The sequence below is a fragment of the Phaethon aethereus genome (genome assembly GCF_964289735.1).
Source record: "Phaethon aethereus genome assembly, chromosome: Z".
Classification (NCBI taxonomy): Eukaryota; Metazoa; Chordata; class Aves; order Phaethontiformes; family Phaethontidae; genus Phaethon; species Phaethon aethereus.
This window is the reverse complement of record NC_138577.1, coordinates 79,087,993-79,098,965: the sequence shown is the minus strand read 5'-3', so window position 1 is coordinate 79,098,965 and position 10,973 is coordinate 79,087,993.

The following is a 10,973-nucleotide window of genomic DNA, read 5'->3' as shown; positions in this document are numbered from 1 at the left end:
GTAACATAACTCACCTAAAAATACTGAAATTGTTTACATGTAACTTCTTGGACTGTAGTTTTCTTTTCCCTGAGTGGTTTATCAAGGCATCTGGCATCCAAATTCAACAATCTGAGCAGTAACATTCTGATGGTATATAAGCATGGTTAAAAGGTATGCCTGGAATTGATGGTGCAGGGCTTGGTCACTGCTTGATGAGTATCAGGGCACTGCTGGAGCTGGGGGCCAGCAGCTGGGCCAGCCCCAGCCCCAGGCACTGGGCAGTGGATTGACAGACCCAGGCTGAGCTGAAATGGGGCTCCTGGGCCATGGGCAAGGGCTGGGTGGGGGTCCCAGGGCACGCTGGGCAGACCTATTAAGGCCCATAGGTGCCCTCAGGGCCCTGACAAAAAATTAAGATTGCAGTGGGAATGATCAGTTTGTGATCTGTTTTGGCCGCTTGTACCTGCTCTATACCATCTGTTTAAACCATCAACTGTAGGAGGTTGTTCACAGGAATATTTTCTGTTAATAATTATTTTTCAACTTTTATTTTGCTTATAATGCTCTGCATTCCACACACTTCCAGATTTAAGCTGCAGTTAATCTCCATTTTCCTGTTATGGACACATTTCAATACTTAACTACTGCAATAACAATCTTTTTTTTTTTTTTTTTACCACAACCAGATGAGATGTAGTTAGTCAAATGTCTGTACAATCCTAGAGTAATGATCACACTGAGAAAGATGACACAAATCAGTTTTCACAGAGATCCCACTACTGGGATACTGGACCCCTGAGTAGTCCATTTATGAGGTGCAAAATTACTACCCCCTACTGTACAGATCCTCAAGGATGGTGGCTGAAATAGATCAAAGTCAACCGTAAAGTTCTAGCTGCCTTCAACAAGTCCAGGTAACTCGGACACCAGAGGATTATAAGAAAGTCAGCACTTCACAGACGGACCCCAACACATAGCCCTCACCCAGCATCCTCACTATTATTTAATACGGAACTGGACAGTCTCTCTTTATGCTATCATCTTACTTTTAAAAAGGAAGGTTATTTGAGTTGCTGGAGAAGATCCAGCAACTCAGAAGAGCTCAAACACCTCAAGATTTCATTGTTGCTGGGCAGAGGCTTGGCTGAGAATGTTTTGCAGTTACTGCTCACATAAATTAATAGAGATTAAATGTATGTTTATATTCCTCTAACAATATTCATGTTTCCTATCTTGCCAGCTGTTACCTGCTAGAGGTCATGTTTTCAAACAAGGGATCACATCTTAAGACAATTTTCATTTGGTAAATAGATATTTTAAATTTTTAATCACCTAAGTAGAACTTTTTTAATTGAAGTAATCAAGGGATACCAAAGAAACTGCAGCACTGTCAAATGACAGCAAAGTCTAAGCATCTCCCTCTACATACGGCTGATGACAGAGCATTCACCTCCAGTGACTTTTTCAGATAGTTAAAAGTAACTGGGAACTTCTGCTCATTTCTGCAGGCCTGTTTGGAGCCTCTCCCTAACCTTCTCCCTCCTGTGCTTTGTGAGCATGACCTGTAAGACTGGGAGCTCTCATTGTTCTCATCTCACTTACATTTTCACATAGGCAGAAAAGCCCTTTACTTTGTTCCAAACTGAAATGCAGCCTTCATGCCAACGTTACACCTCATTTTGTTCCCTGTCCTCTTGTACACAAGCATTTTTAGATGCAAAATGATCTGCATCATGGCTCAAAAAGACAGCTACACAGTGGCTAACTGCCCCTGGACAATGTTTCCCCTAAAATCAACACAAATTACTACCTGCCTACTCACTTGCTCTTCAAAGTCACCTGCCAGCTAGCTGCAGATAATTGTGTTCGCTCTGTGCCGAGGGAGGTAAGAAGGCTGTGTTTCAGTGGTTTTGCAGCCTGGGTATCCCTGCTCACCAAGTCTCGTTCACCAGGCAAAGGGTGTCCTGTGCTAAACAAAATGGGAAACAGAATGGAGAAGTACTGCCTATGATTCCCTCCATCAGGCTTGTCCATGGGTGCCTCCTCCACATCCATGCGCTGTGCCTCAGAGGTGGGGTCAAGAATGGAGCCAGCATGGGAATTTCTAGATATTTTGCAAACTTCTAGGTATTTTTCCAACATCTTTGAAATGAAGCATGACATGGTGGGAAGTCCTGGGTAATGGATGAACAGGAAGAAACACATCATTAGGAAACAGAGTAAAAGTGGTGTAAGATTCAAGCTTCATTTCGCAGTAGCTCAAGCCAGGGTGCATGCACAGAGAATAGCTCCTACAACAAATTCCAGCTTCAACTATTGCCCACATACATACAACTTTTAAACATCTAAAAGTTGTTTGTTATATTTGGTTGTTTATTTCAAAACTTTTAAAGATACACTGTCAATCTTGACAGGGGTCAAAACTCCCAAGGCACCCACAGTTCTGCTGACTGTATTCAAAGATACGGGCATACAATGCACCCTGCCACAGAAGAAACACCAAAAGATGGGAGGACGAATACCATACTCACACAAGGCAAAACAGTCATCTGGAAACTGTACAGGGGAAAGGAGAGAGAGCTACAGCCAGGGCTGTAGTCAGAAGCCACATCACTGCAAACCCATGTGAAAGCATTGAGCTGCTCAGTTGCTGCAGGACCAGGGATCTATCTTGGGAAGACAGAAAGCCCAGTTTGGCTGAAGAACCATTTTTCACACAGGGAAATTAGATCAGATCAACTGCCACAGTCTAGATTGTTTGTGCAAGGCTGAAAATCCGAAGACATCAGTTACTCGCAAGCAATGTGTCTTTGGTTCGCTAACTGCAGCAGAAGTTGACAATGGCACTTTGGCAGGGAGGCACTCACCCTGTAGAAAGCACAGCAAATCCATCATTATCTGCCCAGTTTCTTGAAGATGGAGCTTGTCTGCTCAGCTGCTGGCTGACAGTCTGCTCTTGTTTGCTAAACCGCATTTTAAAGATTATACAAGTCATTCATTCAGACTGGCAAGATTTGATGACTCATGCTTAATAACATGCTAACATGTATACTCTGAAATCATATATTAGCTGGCAAAAACACTCTATAGCTTCAGTGTGAATAACATTGGTATTGTAACTGCATTACAGATGGCAAAGCCTTAACCTTCCACAGCACTTTTCTGCAGTTCAGAGCCTAGCAATATCTAATTCAAAGTGATGCATGTCTAGGTGCTGGAAATTCACTGCAGCTATCTGGATGCTAAATTAACAATCTGATGGTATGGCTTGTTTAGCTTTTATGACCTCATTTACAACATGTCAGTGTAGTGACTAATGTGTACAGAATACGTGCCATGCCAGAAAGTGTTATTGTTGCAAAACCGTTCCTTGAGATCCGTTAATGCATGAACTGGAACATCACTTGATTTGGGAAAGGGACTATTTTCTGTATCCAGAACCAGAGTTTTGCCAGAGGAGATCCACTTCGTGACCGAAGGGTGACAAAAAAGAACAACCTCTAAGGAGCATCCCTCTTCCATGTTCTAGGATGGGACTTGGCTTATCTAGCTTCATGCAGACAAAATTCTTCCTGATTCTACACATAGCGGTAGGATCAGGTCCTTTGTTATGACGCAGAGAAGAAGCACTGACACCACAAAGTCCCAGAAGACACAGCAGTTGGCAGCTGTGGCCACCTTGAACCCTTTCCTTTATCCCATGCAGAGAACGAATGAACATTGGTGGGGAGCAAAGACCTGCCTACATTAACTACCTCTCCTCCTTTTCCTCCTTGTGCATGAGGGTGTTGCAGTGGAGTTTTGGTTAGGACCTCATGGGATGTCCTTCAGGACAAACAGGGAAATCTGTGATGTGGCTCTCCCAGAAAGGATGCAGTGAAGGAGCTGAATGCAAAAAAATGGGACGAAGCAGAGGTGCACAGTGGGAAGCAGGTGTCATCCAGCAGCACCTGCACATTGGAACGTGCATTTGGTGGACCTACAGCTCAGGGAGAGTGACGGGTCCATTTTGTTGTAAAGAAGGCAAGAAACCTTGTTGGGATCCTGCCCTTTCACAGACTCACATGCAGTTAGCAATGGATTTCCTTCCCAGGGTAATGTTAGACAAGTCAACACAGACTAACTTGCATCACACAATGTACATTTGAAATTTTATTACCACTACTGATTATTAGTGTTTCTGGAACTTCCACACTGATTTTTATTCAAGGAAACAGTATAGCTATGGCTACATGAACCAACTCTTGGGACATGATTCCAAGGCTGATGGTACTAAGAATTTTCTATAAGCCCAGGATTCTCAGGTAAGACTACACTGCAAAAATTGCGTTTGTTAATAATAAAAAGTAATCTTTCTAATCTCACAGTTGTATAAAAACTCTAAAACCTGAACCCTAAAACATTAAAAGACAGGTGTAAAAAAACCTGCATTTACTCATTTTACGTAGCATGGATTTCAAACCAGTCTTACAACAGCTGAAACCTGACTTTTAAGTGGTTTTATGGAGAAGCAATGTTTTATCAGCTTGTATGGTCAGGGGTTCCAAACCTTTTTGTGTTAGGCTCGGCTTTCTCATACTAGCAAAAGAAGCTCAGAATGTTTTAAATTCTGTTTTCAGCCTCTCTGCCCTGGTCAAGCTTACCAGGCTGCTACTCCATCACCATCTGAAGAGGAAGCACTTGCTTCATTTTGAAAGATCTTTGTTTTCACAGAGGTAAGGAAACAATTGCTAGCTAACAGATTGAGAGCACTGTGAATTAAAGGTTTGGCCACCATGGTGTATGTATCCATCTCACTCAAGATTTCAGCCAATGGACAATGTTAGGGCTTCTTTTATTATTAGCATTTCTTAAACCAAATGCTTAACATTGCTACAGAACTTAAGTCAACAACAGCAGAAATCCAAGTGTCCATTATCAGAGAAGGCAAAGCAGTACTCAGTACCCACAAGGTCCTGCGGTGGACCCACAGACCCCACTAGCTGTCAATCCAGGACCACAGCAAGAACTGTATTTCTCCTTCCCAAAATAAGAGTCTGAAGCATACTCAGAAGGAGCTGCTGCCTCCTCCACATACCGCTTTCCAAATGCCAGAGGCCTCAGCCATGCAACAGAGCACCCAAAATCATGCCACTGCTAATGGCCTTCCCTGCTGTCTCCTGCGAGGGGACTGCTACTAACAGTGGAGTTAAAGCTCAGCCTCTTTGCCTCAGTATTTTGATTTCTTCAGTGATATTGCTAAGGATGTCATCGACTTGTCAAAGGACTGGGATGGACAACTACTCATTCAAAACCGGCCAGCAAACTGGAAGGGCTGGGAATAGGTGACTGCATTTTCTCTCATTTTAGACTTCAGAAGTACAAAACTTCTATGTCAACTCAAATGTTACTGAGTTTACTTTCTGCTTGAAAGGAAGACTATGAAACAAGAGGCAGCAGAGAGGGAGAGAAAGAAAGCACATAGGAAAAAATTACATAGTCAAGGTATGAATCAACTAGGTCTCCCATTTTGCCATGAGAGAAAGGGACAGACCTCCATCTCTGATAGAAACTGCACACGGTTGTCTTTAGTTCAGAAAACATGCTTTTAATTTAGTATCTCTCCAGGAAACGAAGTGTATAAATTACAGAGGAAAGGCTCACAAATTCTGGCAAGTTCTGCAAGTCTGTGAGATAGTTTGGCAATGTTATATATCCTTAAACCACAGAATAATTCCTCCAGCTATGCTCATTTGTCACTGTTTCCTTATCACTTTTGTACAGTCTCCAGCTGGTGTTTTCAAGGGAAAAACAACTTCTCACCATAACAAAATCACTGACTATTTCCAAATTATGTGAGCGTATACTATTTGTTCATGTTTTTAGCTCTGTAAGAAATTATTTAGAAATAAATAGGTATGTATGGCAGAAACAAAACAAAACCTTCATGCTAATTTTCCGCCTCCATAATTCTAGGCTCTACCCAAATTTTATAGCGATTCAATCATTTATGTGTAGCAAGTGCCTTCCCTTCTGTGTGCCACAGAGCTTCTGTGGTTCTATCTTGGTCTTTCTGAAGTCAGTAGGAGCTCTGCTGTTGAATAAGCAGACCAGTTTCACCCACAATGAACCACAATTATAATTCTGATCACCAATGAGCAGCACCCAAGAACACTTTCCTGAGATAGGAGTGCAGGGGGATGTAGCAAGAAAAAAATAACCACACATCTTTCCGGGCAAGTAGTGCTGTTCTCCATTCAGAAAAATCTCATGGTTGTCTGTCACACTTGCTCCACGAGACTGCAGGTCCTCCTCAACTGATGGTTAGTCTTCAGGGAAGACTCTCTCTTTGCCAAGCGTGGCTAGATTTCAACTGCAGCTGTCATCACAGCAAGCCTGAGGAAAGCGGCAAAACCTGTTTGCTGGTGAAACTCCTTCAGATGGCTGAGAAAGAAAAGAATTTGGCTGGGACAGCGTTCAGGGGTTTCCTTGCCTCTTCACATGGAAGACTATCAGAGGAGTATGAGCCTCCCTCATTCACAAAAAGAGTCTGCCTCATTCACAAAACGAAATGATCCATCCACTGACAGCAGAACAGACTGAGGAACAGTTTGGGGGTTCAACCCTTAATCCAAATGTAATGCTACAGGCACCACTGCTTCCATTTTTGTATTTTTTCTCAGCACCCACTGACCAGGAGCTACATGAGCCTTGCTCTTGCACAGCATGGATGAAGGGTCATAGAGAGACCAAAAGGGGACCAAGAGAAGAACTAGGTGAAAAGGGAGCAGAACAGATGGTGCAGCAAATCTGATCAGGATCTCATCACCTAAGAAGCTCTCTTCTCATCCAGATGCCAATGTCTCAATTTAAGTTTCTTCAGACTGACCTGTTCCTCACTCTATTTCCACCAGTTCACTGTGACTCTCTTGATAACTGCTTAGACATGTTTAATTCCTCATCATGAATCCTCTACCAAGCCACTCCCTGTGCAGGTGCTTCCCAGTCCTGAGCTTCAGTCCTCAGGAATACAGGCCTGATTTGGTTGTCCTTGTTTGCAGTAAGTAGGGTCACCAAAGAATGGTACAGAAATGCATGGGACTGCTTCTTCTTGCTGAGGAAGGATCTTCCTTCCAAGCAACATGCCAGAAAGGAAAGTGAGCTTTCTACAGTTCAGGAATGTATCTGCAAGTTGCTGAGCACCTCCAGCTCCAGAAAAGTCAAAGCACTTGGCAGTGCTACACTTGATATTTTTTTACCTTGCATCTTCCTTGCATCTTCCTTGCATATCCCCTAAAGGACACATTTTGCCATGCTCTTCCCAGAAGCTCTGCAGCACTAAGGTAATCCTGTAAAACATTAACCCTCCACAGTGCTTACAACTGAGCAGCGTACAGCTGAACCCAGAAAAGATTTTAGGATTCTGAAGGCACTGAAGAGTGTAAACACAGTTACAGTGCTTGAATAGTGTAAACATGGAAGACAGAGAAATCCTCCTTGTTCAGTTCAATATTTAGCAAGTGCACCCCTGAAACCTTCTCTCAAAGCTTCAATGAAACATAACTAGTTTTGTTAACACAGACACTTCTCCCTGTGGTCTGCAGCAAAGACCAGAGAGATGAGGTGGACTCTGTGCCCTGGCTTGAAAGCTGAGTTTCTTCAGGCTGAGGAAAGCAAATTTTAGCGCTAGCAGTTCTGTGGACTTACAGACTGTTAGATAAACTATCTGATGACCGTTGTGTGCCCCCAGGTTAGTGACACAGGCTGAGCGGAGATGCAGGGACCTAACATGGAAATAATTTCCCCGTCTACTCACACTCATTCAGATTCGGTCTTTCACCTCACCAACATGCAATGCTGGGCAGCATTTGTAGCTGCTTGCATCACCAGTGAAATCCAGCTCGTCTGCCTCATCTCTGCACAGTCCCTATCTCTGCCTCGGCACTCCAAGTTGCATCTCCATGTCAGAATTTAATGAATAAGCATCCCCTTGCAAAACTGTTTGGGTCTTGTTGGGGTTTTTTCTGTATATATATGTACAACTGAATGAACACAACTGTGTGCTCAGTGCACATATGTGGTTTTATTTCTGGCTGTACTTTAAATTCCAAGCCTGGAGAGGGAAAAGGACCAGAAATGAACTTTATCATGTCTTTATCATGTCACCATCCAGTTTTCAAAATGTTGCTCCCGTATAACAATTTTCGATGCACTTTTAAAAATAGCAGAGTTTTGATGGAGGGAAAACACAATTGATTTTAAATGTCCCTGAACTGAACCTACAAGACAAGTCCTGCATTACTGAACTACTAAAGCATCATACTCCTCCTGCAGCTAGGATGAATCTAGCCCTGCCTCACCTCTCTTGGGCTACTATCAAATTTACATTTACATTTCAGAATCCTGCCTGATGCAGTAGGCAAAAATGACCAAATACATATATGAATCAACACACACATACATTAGGAATGCTTCTATATGAAATAGAACTTTCAAAATAAAAATACACCAGCTGAACCAGCTCAAATCCTGCTTTTAAAAACATAAATGCTCTATCATCCTACAAGAAACAATTATTTACTCACTGTTCACTCCAGCACTCATTCCTACAATGGTGGCAAGTTCTCCTGAGCAAAAGCATGGAGAGAGCAAACAGCCAGCAGTGCAACTGAAAATTTCTCCACTAGCAAGAGTGGAGAAGATGTAGCAAGAATGAAGATCAGGGCAAAATCCACCCTCGGTAGAAGACCATGGAAAGCTGTGCAACTACCTCTTGTTTGAATTTGGCTCTACCTTCCTTTGAGGTGACACTGAACTTTTCCACACCTTCAAACTCAATTCCTCCTTTTCATAAAGTGTCTTTCTACAGCAAAGTCAAAATGAAGGTTTCCAGTGCTGACATTTTTATCATTGCTCTGTTGCTCATTCCTTGAATACAGGTACAACTGCTGCTGCACAGAAAGCAACAGCTGTTGTGACGCAACCAAACTATCCACCATCAAATTTGCTTAGGAGAGCTTGATCTAACACCCACCAAGGTGAAGACTCCATTGAGGTCAGTGGTCATTGAACCAGGCCCAGATGTCTATTTTATGAGTTTGGACTTGCCCAAGGAATAATGTTGCTGCAGCCACTTCCCCGGATGGGTGGATGAATTCTGATGTCTATCTTTGAAGGGCCAGAACTGGTTCAAATATGCCTCTACACTCATATAATTCTTGCATCATTGTCTTTGATAAATGGCGTTTTTTAGCTGAGTCACAAGTCCTTTGATCCCAGTAGTAATCCAGATTCTCTTGCTTTGAGTTCACATTTTGTCTACCAAAACTTAGTATTAAAAAAAAAACAAAACAGAAACAAAAACAGAAGGACAAGTGATTTACCATGCTCTGGCTCCAGCAACATTTGCTGAGGAATTCAGCATGAGTGGGTAACCCCATATACAGCAGTGCCCGCTCACGGGTTTTTCTCTAAAGCTCTTTCCTGAGCTTTGCTAGTCATGTGTAAATATGCAGGCTGTGCTCAAACGCAGTTATAGAGGTGTGTTACAGCTCTGGAAAAGAGCCTTTTTGGAGTGGTTTGGTTTCTGGTCCAGGCTCATATTTTACCCAGGAGCTTCCAACTGTTCATGAGAGTGCAAAGCCACCCCTACAGCCCTCACAGTGGGTCTGAAGCCTGGTAAGTGTTCAGGCTGCAAGGAAATGAGAATAAGACCTCTTGCTCCATTTCTTTCAATCTCTTAGAGCTACTAGAAACTCCGACCTCCACTTTTAATGACTGTAAGCTATGCTGCATACAGGATCTGGCATCCTCACTCAGAGCAAGCTATGGGGACAGTGACAACAGTAACGTGGCTTTCCAGAGCAAATGCAACATGTCCCTGGTTTGCTTTTGCCAGAATTGGGTCTTGCAATAACCCAGCAGGGGCTCTGAGGTACCTCTAGTACTCAATGCGGAACCTCTGGGATGAAAGCTGCTCTGGGGAGGAGGTAGAAATGACAATGACAGGGAACTCTGCATCCAGCCAACACCTTAATAGTCAAACAGCTCTGCTGAAGCAGTGCTGGGGTAAAGACCCCTATTCACAGCGCCTTGTCAATATGACTGTCGACTGCAATGTCAGGGTAAATATGAGGTGACACCAATGTACACTGCTACACCATGCAACCAATGGGACAGCCCAGAGGAATACTTCAGATGTCTGTGCATTAGGGTTAGTAAAACATGGCAGGGAGTTTAACTACAGCCTCAAGTCAGTCTTGCCCATATCTCATATTTTACTAGCTCTGTATTCAGCAAAGGACATTTTTAAAGAAATAACACATTTTCTGGTATATCATTTTTGAAAAGTTTATCAACAATAATACTTTAAAGTCCCGAGTGTTTGAAAAAAAACTAGCTTTCACTTAGCTACCAGGGCTCTTATTTATCATGGCTTGGTTATTTTGTCTTGTTTATTATTGTTCCAAAATTGCATCTTTCTTCACACCATTTCTCAGGGTGGTCTGAATATAAAACTGCACTGTATCAAAGACGCTAGCATTTGCCTCAGCTTGCAGTTCACAACCATTCTTTAATGGAGAAATTGCACCACACATTTGGAAAACCATTGAAATACAAAATTTACTGAGCTTATGACATGTGTACCCTCTCTAATTTTAGAATGACAATGAGAAGAATGAAGCACACACAGCCTGAAGGCAAGATGATTTCCCTGGTCTTTCATTTTCCTGGAAATCGTATTAAGAGAAAATCTGTATGTAATTTACTAAAAATAAAACAGGAATATTAATGGTGAATTGCACACAAATTATGAAGACCAAACTCTTCCATCTTCTTAGTGGAAAACCAATGCCTTCAGTTCCAGCCCAGACAACTTAACTATACCATGCTACTCTTCACAAGCAAATGCAAGCTGCTTCTGTTGATGAAAGCCTTTACCGTGCCAGGTTCAGTTTATATTTTTTTATTGGTAGGATTCCTCTCACCTCACGGCTTCACTAAGGGAAACT